Below are 12,554 nucleotides of genomic sequence, written 5' to 3'. Positions count from 1 at the left end.
TAAATAGTTTAAAAGGTATTGGAAATTGTTCTTTATCATAATAGAGAAGATCATTTTCTTTCTAAGAATCCGTCATGACATGTAAAAATACATTCTCATACACTTGAGAGGTTTGTGTCTTTACTAAATGTGGTTTGTGGGTCCATCTGCTGATGGAGAGGGAAAAGGAGAGGTATTTCTGATGAAAGCTGGTGGAGTGTATGTTGCAGGGACAGGAGGGTTTGTGTGCTTAATATCGGATACATTGGCCAGTAAAATTAATAGTTACAGAGAATTTTCTATCTATATAAAACGGGGCAAAGTTGTTTTTTTTTTTATTGTACTTCATATACATGCTTTTTGAGTAACATATTCTTTCTTTTCTCTCACAAAATGCACATCATGAGTATCTCGTGAACAGTTATCATAGCTTGCTGCATATTCCCTAGTGCGAGCTTCTAACCGCCAAAATTCAAATGTTAAAGGAGAAGGAAAGAAAAAAATAAAGAAGACTTTTGCCTCGAGACTTCTTGGAGAGATCTTCTTTGTAATACAAGAAACTTATGCATGTACTCTCTCAAAGTCTCTTTTGTCATATGAACTTTGGTTACTTATTCACGTTACCAGAAATCTTCACATGAAAAAAAGAAAAAGAAAATGGAACAACTGAATGCTTTATCGCATACCAAGAGCGATAAAGAAAAATATATAAAAAACATAGACATATATAAAGGTCCTTTTTACTAAACTAATGTTGATGCCTATATTGTTCCCTTCATAATAAGTTTTCTGATGATGTGTTTTACAAAGTAGTTTACACTTCATCATTAGTTGGCAGCTGTAGCTAACAGATACAGTGAAAACATAGACTAGGTCATCTGATCCTTTTTGGTTAACAGAGCAGAAAGCGGCATATGCAGTGGTTATAAAGTCACTAAAATACATTTATCTATTGGGAGTTAATGTGTTTTTATTATTTTTAAAGTAGATTTTGGGACAGCTATGTATTTTCTGTGCTTTCATCTTGATATCTTCATCCCCAATCTTATTGATTATATGAGTTGTTGGTTGATGGCAATACTACTGGAATGGGGAAGCCAAAGCTGCAGACAAACCATTACAATAAATACAAATTCTGTTATAAAAGGGTGAAATAATATATTGGGGCAGGCAAAATTCCGGATCCAAAGAAAAGGAGACAGTTCTGCTTAGAGAATGATCTTAGTTGTTACTGAAGTGATGCTTTTGCCTCACTAGTCAGTGATAGTAGTAGAAGACTGTTAGGGGGGTGGTGCAGAGTGGGGATGGCTACTCTTGACTTATAGTTACTACTTTGATCAGGACATGAGGACAGTTGTTATTTCCAAAGGTAGCCTTTACTTTTTAACTGCTTTTCTAATTAATAGTTTGCATTATGTTGGATTTATAGTGAATGGTGAAATTGGGATCTACTTAATCCACCTCCAGCTACATAAGTACAATCTGACATTTTCACTAATATTCATAAAATATTGAATGTTTTACTATCTGTAGACTACATTTTCTAGCAAAAGATATATTGCATGTTAACCACTGCCACTCTAACTGAAAAAAATATTGGTAACATTTGTTAATGTATTTTGTTAAAAAGGACAACTTAAGGGAAAACATTATTACTATAACCTCTAAAACTGAAGTGTCTTTGAAGGTTAAAAACTGTGACTTCATTATATGATATTTTTATCAAAATCAAGCTACACTACATAGTTTCTTTAGACTCACATCTTGGAAAGAAAAGCTAATGTTTTTGATGATTACACAGATCTATATACCTGCATAGATATTTGTGCAACTAAAATATTATCTTCTCGTAAAAAAATTTCATTAGTACCTCTTTATTTTAAATATCTTTAATACCTTAAGAAATTTTAAGGTTAATCAGATATGTTTTTTTTTTTTTTTTTAGGGGGAAGAAGGGAAAAAACTGGTAATTTTATATCTTATATAAAAGGAAACTATGCCTATAGGCTATATATTAATATGCTGATTCTATAGTAAATATTAACACTGTTGTGATTTCACAGACAAGTTCATACTGGAATGTTTTGTTACATGATAAATGTTCTTATTTTTATACATAAACTTCTTTACTGAATTCCTGGTTAAGTAGGTTTTGATCTAATGTAGTATACTAAATTAAGATCTGTATTAGTGTAGAATAGACATAAATGAATAAGATATACTATGTCATGATACAAGTTTAAAGACACTGTTCTTAAAAATTTTGAAAATTACATTATTTATGGTAATAGATGTTTTTCCACAATATATCCTACATAGTAATACCTATAAATCCTGGAGAATTAATAGGTTGTAGTTTGTTGATTCAATAAAATATTAGGCAGTAGCATTAGAGAATGATAGTCTTGAGCACTAAGGATGATGGATGGTGGTATTGATGACTTCTTCATCAATCTAGGAACTAGATGTTCCATGGTTAGTTTTGTATATAGTTATATTTTCATCTTCTCTGAACATTACTTGTTAATTAAGTCCGGAATAGTATTTATCCATCAAAAGCTTAAAGTAATCAATGTCTGGGTTTAAATGTCTGTCTCTGAATACAAATGGTCTTAATAACCCTACTAAAAGAGGAAGGTTACTCAAACACCTAGCATCTAATAAAGCTGACATTATATTTTTGCAAGAAACACACATTATTTAGAAAGATCTAGAAAAAATGTTTTTAAAGGTTATAGTATTCTAGCTGAATCTCATTTCCAAACAAAGAGAAGAGGAACCATGATTTTGTGGAAAAATACATTACCAATGCCTAAAATAATTAACAGTTTCTCTGATAAAAATGGTATGTTGTGTCTAGTAGTATTGGAATTGAATAAGAAATATTTTACTTTAGCAAATATGTACTGGCTACCTGGTATTGGTGCTAAATCTGCAAACAAATATTTGGAAATAATAACAGCAAATTCTAAAGGATATATCATTTTGGCAGGTGATTTTAATTGTATTCTATCATCTAAAGATACCACTAATGGCAGCAATATTAAGATACCTGCATCAGCCAAAAAATTGATAGATTTTTGTCTCATTTCATAACCTAAAAGACATATACATGATCAAATAGCAGAGGTCTCTCAATTTTACTCACTTTTCTTATAGATATGGTACACAGACGACTATTGATAAAGTGTTTATATCTGACAGCTTATTATCTAAGACTCAAGATGTAGTCATTACATCATGCCCTCTGTCAGACCACAATGCCATACTATTTAAAATTAAAATTAAACCAAATTATCTTATTCATTGGCAGAGACTACCAGCCTATATTATTAAGATAAAAGGATTCAAAGAATGGTTTATAAAGGAAGTAAACTATTAATAATAATAATAATAATAATAATAATAATAATAATAATAATAATAATAATAATAATAATAATAACACAAATATAGTGTTTATTTGGGACTCTTTAAAATCTTATATATATGGGAAAATAAAAACCTGGTATTTACATAAAAGGAAAGAATGAGACAAAGAATTATTAAACCTACAATTGAAAATTGACACTTTAAAAAAGAACTTACACCCCAAAGAATTGGCCTCGAATCTGGAATTAAAACAACTAAATCTCGAATATTTAGAAATTCTTAGTCATAAAGTAGAAATTAATTTAAAGAGGTTAAAATTACAATCTTATCCATCTAATCCAAAACATATGCATAGATTAGCAGCCAAAACGAAAAGTTTTCACAAGAGTAAACACATAATTGAAATATTAGACTCATCTAAACACAATTCAAAACCTTCTTCAGATCTAAAAGATATTTTAGAGATTTTTCGTTCATATCATGAAACAATGAATAAAGCAAATTTAAACTTTACTAATTAATAGTTCAAAAATAGAATTTCTAAAAAACAATATAAATAATAAACTTTCTAAAGAACAAAATAATAGATTACTTAAATCAATATTATTAATAGAAGTTAAAGAAAGAATACAAAATCTTAAAAATAATAAAGCCCCTGGTCTTGATGGCATAATAGGTAAATTATATAAAATTTTCCCTGATTCTGCTTTGAAGATATTAATGAAAGCACTTGAGGAATTTCAAATAAGTGACAAACTTTGTCCTTCTTGGAAATATTTGCTAATTTCTCCCATTCTAAAACAAGATAAGGACTCCAAATTTGTTTCATCATATCGTCCTATTTCCCTATTAAATATAGATTGTAAAATATTTAACTCTATTTTAGCAAACAGATTAAATCAAATGATGCCAACTTTAATAAACAACAATCAAACAGGTTTTATACTGAACAGAAAAGTTCAGGATAATACTATTAGACTTTTAACTTTAATAGATTTTGCAAATAAAAAAAAATAATTATCACTCATCAGCCTAGATCTAGATAAGACATTTGATTCTATTAACTGGACATCTTATTTATGGTATTAAAAGAATATAATTTCTCCTCGGAAATCTTAAACTTGCTAAAAAAATTATATGAAGGTTCTATAGCGTATATTAAAATCGGCACTTTTTTATCTGGCCCACTTCAAATTTTAAAAGGCACTAGACAAGGTTGCCCTTTATCCCCACTACTATTTGCATTAGCAATAGAACCATTTGCTAATTTTATAAGAAACAATATAAACATAAAAAGTTTTGATGTTAATGAGAACTATTCTTCTAAAATTTTACTCTTTGCAGATGATATCTTATTAACTATTGGAAATATTGATTCATCTATTGACCACATTATCAGATCATTAAAACTCTTTGAGGAAATCTCAAACCTTAGATTTAACCAAAACAAAACAGAAACTATTCTCATCAATAAAAAATTGAATAACACTCTATCTAATTACAAGAACTTTAACTGGACCAATGATAAATTTAAATATCTAGGGGTTCATATTCTGTCTAAATGGAAAGACACTATACATATAAATTATAAAATTTTATTAAATAAAATCACAGAATACATTAATAGATGGAAGAAAATGTTCTTTACGATAGAAGAAAGATTATCTCTGATAAAAATTATTCTATTACCAAAAATTATTTTTTATCTTCAAACACTATTGGCTCCTCCTTCTAGAAAACAACTTAAACACATAAACACTATATTAATTAAATTCCTATGGTATCCTCAAAAACCAAGGATTAAATATGATTGTCAATATAAAAACTGGATTGAAGGAGGGATTGCTTTTCCAAATTTTGAGCTTTATGCTGATGCCATTATTCTTAATATAACAAGTCTGTGGTTAAGTCCAAAATACCATTCAAATTGGAAAAAAATACACAAAACAATACTATTAACTAAATTTGACAAGTTTTTCAGAAACATATATTGTTCTGAAAATATTAAGCTATTTATAGTTATTAAAGAATTCTTCAACAATGAGCAGGAAAAATCACATCTTATTCCTATAATTAAATATATCTTGCAAAATTTTAAAAAAGTAATGAATAAGAATATTTTGAACAACAATTTGTCCATTCTAATGTTTCCAATAATCTTAACCAAGGGATGCTTTGATTCCTTTAACATGATGAAAATAAAAACTATGGAACTAAATGGGTTATTATTCTGGCATCAGTTTTTAGGAACTAATAATATTCATGATACTACCTACCCTTTAGCCGGGTATAATATCTACCAAAATAACTGGTTAAATATTCAAATCTTCAGATAATTTATTTTAACGGAATTTAAAAGACATAATTTTCCTGCTATAATAGACCTCCCCAAAAAATTATCCATCCTCTTTGACTTCACCAATATAGGCTATAATAATGGTATCTCATTGTCAATATTTTACAACATTCTTAGATCAGATCTAATAATATTAGACAACAATTTATGGAAATATATCAACAATTTCAATAACTCCCAAATACATATAAATGATAAAACTTTAATTCTCAGTTCTGTTTACCATACTTCTTCTTCCACATATTGGAAAATTTTTACATGGAAATTCATTCATAGAAGTTTTATTACACCAAAAAAGCCTCTAGAATAAGCAAGAAAGATTTTAATAGATGTTGGAGATGCGAGGAGCTAATAGATGCTGACTGGGCACATATATTTTTAGAATGCAGAACAATAATCACATTTTGGATGGGGTTTAAAAATTTTATTAAAGCTTTGTGGTCGGACAGATGTGAGATCTCTGATTCTATGATACTTTTTAATGCACCAATGCCAAGGTATGTCCCACTGAATCAAATGAACCTCCTTTGGACTCTACTTGCTATAGCAAGAAAAACTATTACTAGAAATTGGAAGTGTAAAAATAACCTCTCATTCAAGGAATTTATATCTTTTACTAAGATTATTTGTAGTAGGGAATTACAAACGGCTATGTCACACTCCTCAAACATGACTTATAAACAAATTGCATGGATAAAGCTTAAAAAACTATTAGATAAAATGTAATGTTATTGAAGATTTGGTATCTATTTGGACCTTGTATATAGTTTTTGTTAAAATTTGATATTACGTTGTTTTGTCTTTTTAAAAATTGTATTTATACTACTGAAAATCAATAAAAAAAATATGAGGAAAAAAAAGAAACTTTCATACTTTGTTTTAGTGTGGTTTCTTGCAAAAAGAATAATATGGAGACCGCTCATCTTTCTTGTCCACTAATTACAGCCTTGGACAGAAATCATTTTAGCATTCCGTGAATCTTACAATAGGAGTGTGAGAATAGGTTGTTCATTCAAATTGCTTTTATAGTCAGCCAACTCTGTGATTCTGTCACAAGATAACACTTTGTTGGGATAACCAGCTCAATTGTAAAGTAGTACTCTAAGAAAACAACTATGTATATGACTTAAAAGCTGACAAAATAATATACAATTTACCCATGGGACAGGCAACCATAGGATAGGTCCTCCTTGATTGATCCTCTTAAGTAACTACAGAATTAAAAACTAAAGAGGAGTATAAAAATATACTTGATCCTAGTTTTGTAGCATGATGTAGTCTGCTATGTTAATCATGCTATGGACATATACCCCTCTCTGAACTCTGGCAACCATTCTCTGCATTGCTTTAGGATACACTTGAGACCTTTCTCTACATAACATATCCTTTGTCACTGCATAAGTTTTCCATGCAGTTCTTCAAATGATACAAACATGCTAATAAAGCCTTGCTAATATGGATGTACAAAAAAAACAAAAGGTATATATATATATATATATATATATATATATATATATATATCGGAGTGATGTGCGCAAGAATGCAAATTATTGAAATCATGCACAACATATGTTCTTCCACAGTAACAGGAAGTATTATTTATTTTTCCCTGCATCTCAAGGAGTGCTGTAACAATGAAAAACAAATAGTGAGTTAATTTTGTCAGCAGTTACCACAAATTACATCTTATACAATCTCACATTAAAGAATCCTCATAATATTCACATTACCTGACAATTACGCAGTACGTTTTCACTGTTCCCAAATAGGGCTTAATAACAAAACAGCAGGGAAAAAAATCATACAGCTTATTATTGTCCAATGCCCACTCTAAGTGGTCATTTTGCAATCAGTAATTTGGAATTCATATTGCCAGAGATATATCTGTTGCTGCAGGGTAGCTAATCCATGAAGGTTCTATCTCTTGTGTTTCATCTAATGTTATTTCTGGGCTGCAGAAGTTCATACTGTTCTCTTTCTGGGTATGTATATGCATCATAGAGTCAACAAATCTTTTGAGAAGAACAGTTTCTGTTTAGCTCCCCTTGATTAGCAGGTTTAAAGAGACAGGTTTAAAGAGAAAGGTATTTCCACCACCTTTCCCTTGGCTAGTGATCTAATCAGGGGACCACTGATAAGGCAATCCCTGTGTTTAATTATATAGCATTATTGTTAGTCCTCAACACCTCAGAACATGTTTTGTTCCTATGAGTTACTTTCCAATCCTTTAGGGGCACATCTGGATCCACTGGCAGATGAAATTGAAATGTGTTGCACTGTTGTCTGGATCCAGCTTTGAGATTATTATTGAGGTCAATAGCATTCCTCAAGATATGTTCCCAGTTATTAAAATCCAATCACCTGAATGTAAAATGCCTCAGATACAATGGATTGACATACCTGGATTGATTCCAGTGAGCTGTTTCTATGATTGAGGGATGATGTGTTTCTAACAGAACTTTTTACTGTCAAGATATAAATGACACAGGATCCATTCTCTTTACTTGCTTAGGTAAACCAAATACTCTGAGGTTATTTCTATATGTTTTACATGATCTCTTTCCTTGTTCATCTGTTTTAGTTTCCATTAGTAAATCATGTTTCTGTAAAGCTACTATATGCTTTGAATTTGTGCTTACCACCAATCTCTTTTCTTTAAGATTTTCCTACTATTGTTATGGTGCTTGCTGAATGCTTTCAAACTGTTGACTGTGTCTGAATGTAGTAGCCTTAATGTGCTGTGTATTAGCAATAATGTAGTGCATAAGTTGGGGAGTAGTATCTAATGTTTCTGAATTGCTTGAATATCCTCACTGAGGTTCTCTATGGATTCCATTATTTTGGTTGTAAAGAAACAAAACAAAATTAAGGGAAAAAAATAACTCCCAGAGTCTCCAAGTGTGGCCATTTTATTCCCACCATGCATAAAATAAAAATATTACATCCTTGTCTTCTCCTTGTGGTGTTTTAGGCTTATAATTATGCTTCTTCACAATGACCTACCATGGAGATGTGGATCAAACCCTACTGTCCATGAGTGGGCTAGTGCATGCCTCCTTTGGGGAAATTTTTAGGCTTCTCCTTCCTTCCTTATCTGGCCAATGCAAAACCATTAATTTCTGAAGGCCCTTGCACCAACACATTCCCTGACTACCCTAGTTAATAATTTCTTATGAATTTATCTTTTGTTGGGTGGACTCATAGATTCCTTGAAGAGACAAGCCTTTTGGGTCATTGAATGACAAAAAGACTCATGAGCAAGGTTATAGATAGGATAGTGGGTCTGGGAAGATTAAAGGCAACACTCCAATACACTCTAATACAATCAGTAAAATTTAATTTTGGTTTATAGCAGTATATGGTACAATGCCATTACATCTGACCCCCCCCATCTGCTAGGAGATAAATAAGCACTGCTGCATTTCTTGGATTATGCACATTTAGTATATCATATTTTATTTATATATATATATATATATATATATATATATATATACATATATATATATATACATATATATATATATATATATATATATATATATACATATATATATATATATATATATATATATATATATATATCTATACATATATACATTTATATATATATATATATATATATATATATATATATATATATATATATATATATATATACACACATATATATATATATCTATATATATATATATATATATATATATATATATATATATATATATATATGGGTCTACTTTAGATAACCAAAATACCACTTACCCGACTTTTAAATCACGGAGACGAAAGCACTGAAAAACCACTTAAATGAATACTTATATCACTGACAAAAAACTACAGGTAAGTAACCACTTATCCACCATGGTGAACTTTGCCCCTTTCCCCATTGTAGTGTGATCTTGGAGTTGATATATTTAGTTAGGGGTGTATGGGGGCAACCCCCCTACATGGGTGTGTTTCATGTGGTTAAGTTTTCGTGTTTTGTGTGGTGTGGCCAAATGGTTTCTTACCTGTAGTTTTTTGTCGGTGATGTACGTGTTAATTTAAGTGGATTTTCAGTGCTTTCATCTCGGCAGTTTAAAAGTCGGGTAAGTGGTATTTCGGTTATCTAAAGTAGACATATATATATATCTATATATATATATATATATATATATATACATGTATATATATATGTGTGTGTAGACATGTATGTATATATATATATATATATATATATATATATATATATGTAAATGTATATGTTTATCTATATAATACACACACACACACACACATATATATGTATATATATATATATATATATATATATATATATATGTATATATATATATATATATATATGTGTGTTATATATATGCATATATACGTGTGTGTGTGTGTGTGTGTGTGTGTGTGTGTGTGTGTGTGTGTATATATATATATATATATATATATATATATATATATATATATATATATATGTATATATATATATGTGTGTGTGTGTGTGTGTGTGTGTGTATGTGTGTGTGTATATATATATATATATATAGATGTATATAGATATATACATATATAAACTGTGTGGCATTGATTGTGCTATTGGTACTGGCATGAGCTACAAAACTCACCTTTAACTCTGGACCCTAACATGTAAAACTTATCTTTAACTAAGAACCCTCAGTTGGGTGCTAGCTTAAACATCATTTTCAAGCAAACAGTAAAATAGCAAGTACAACTGCAGTTTAAACTTGATATGTAGCAAGCTAAGGAGTAGAGTGTCTTCTTAGTCAGAAGAGAGGTGATACATTAAAATGACTGCTCATATCAGAAGTGGATGCTAACATATTTCAAGCCTTTTAGTAATCATGAAATAGCAGCAGAAACAGACATTCTAGTTATCATTTATGTAAACGAGTGGTGTATATACTTGATATAGTGTATGGCCAGATGCATTTCTTTATGTGAATTTCATGGTAGTTTATTATCTATGGAGTACATGGAGGTTACTAATAGATTCATAAGAGTTGTTCTTTCCTATAAGATTTGGTATCTATTTGGACCTTGTATATAGTTTTTGTTAAAATTTGATATTACGTTGTTTTGTCTTTTTAAAAATTGTATTTATACTATTGAAAATAAATTAAAAAAAATATGAGGAAAAAAAATAAACTTTCATACTTTGTTTTATTGCGGTTTCTTGCAAAAAGAATAATATGGAGACCGCTCATCTTTCTTGTCCACTAATTACAGCCTTGGACAGAAATCCTTTTAGCATTCCGTGAATCTTACAATAGGAGTGTGAGAATAGGTTGTTCATTCAAATTCCTTTTATAGTCAGCCAACTCTGTGATTCTGTCACAAGATAACACTTTGTTGGGATAACCAGCTCAATTGTAAAGTAGTACTCTAAGAAAACAACTATGTATATGACTTAAAAGCTGACAAAATAATATACAATTTACCCATGGGACAGGCAACCATAGGATAGGTCCTCCTTGATTGATCCTCTTAAGTAACTACAGAATTATAAACTAAAGAGGAGTATAAAAATATACTTGATCCTAGTTTTGTAGCATGATGTAGTCTGCTATGTTAATCATGCTATGGACATATACCCCTCTCTGAACTCTGGCAACCATTCTCTGCATTGCTTTAGGATACACTTGAGACCTTTCTCTACATAACATATCCTTTGTCACTGCATACGTTTTCCATGCAGTTCTTCAAATGATACAAACATGCTAAATAAAGCCTTGCTAATATGGATGTACAAAAAAAACAAAAGGTATATATATATATATATATATATATATATATATATATATATATATATCGGAGTGATGTGCACAAGAATGCAAATTATTGAAATCATGCACACCATATGTTCTTCCACAGTAACAGGAAGTATTATTCATTTTTCCCTGCATCTCAAGGAGTGCTGTAACAATGAAAAACAAATAGTGAGCTAATTTTGTCAGCAGTTACCACAAATTACTTATACAGTCTCACATTAAAGAATCCTCATAATATTCACATTACCTGACAATTACGCAGTACGTTTTCACTGTTCCCAAATAGGGCTTAATAACAAAACAGCAGGGAAAAAAATCATACAGCTTATTATTGTCCAATGCCCACTCTAAGTGATCATTTTGCAGTCAGTAATTTAGAATTCATATTGCCAGAGATATATCTGTTGCTGCAGGGTAGCTATTCCATGAAGGTTCTATCTCTTGTGTTTCATCTAATGTTATTTCTGGGCCTCAGAAGTTCATACTGTTCTCCTTCTGGGTATGTATATGCATCATAGAGTCCTGGGAACATAACAAATCTTTTGAGAAGAACAATTTCTGTTTGGCTCCCCTTGATTAGCAGGTTTAAAGAGAGAGGTATCTCCACCACCTTTCCCTTGGCTAGTGATCTAATCAGGGGACCACTGATAAAGCAATCCCTGTGTTTAATTGCATAGCATTATTGTTAGTCCTCAACACCTCAGAACATGTTTTGTTCCTATGAGTTACTTTCCAATCCTTTAGGGGCACATCTGGATCCACTGGCAGATGAAATTGAAATGTGTTGCACTGTTGTCTGGATCCAGTTTTGAGATTATTATCGAGGTCAATAGCATTCCTCAAGATATGTTCCCAGTTATTAAAATCCAATCACCTGAATGTAAAATGCCTCAGATACAATGGATTGACATACCTGGATTGATTCCTGTGAGCTGTTTCTATGATTGAGGGATGATGTGTTTCTAACAGAACTTTTTACTGTCAAGATATAAATGACACAGGATCCATTCTCTTTACTTGCTTAGGTAAACCAAATACTCTGAGGTTATTTCTATATGTTTTACATGATC

Source organism: Protopterus annectens, chromosome 5.part0 (genome assembly GCF_019279795.1).
Source record: "Protopterus annectens isolate FY-2018-M chromosome 5.part0, PAN1.0, whole genome shotgun sequence".
Classification (NCBI taxonomy): domain Eukaryota; kingdom Metazoa; phylum Chordata; order Ceratodontiformes; family Protopteridae; genus Protopterus; species Protopterus annectens.
The sequence above is the reverse complement of the archived record's forward strand: the minus strand, read 5'-3'. Positions refer to the sequence as shown.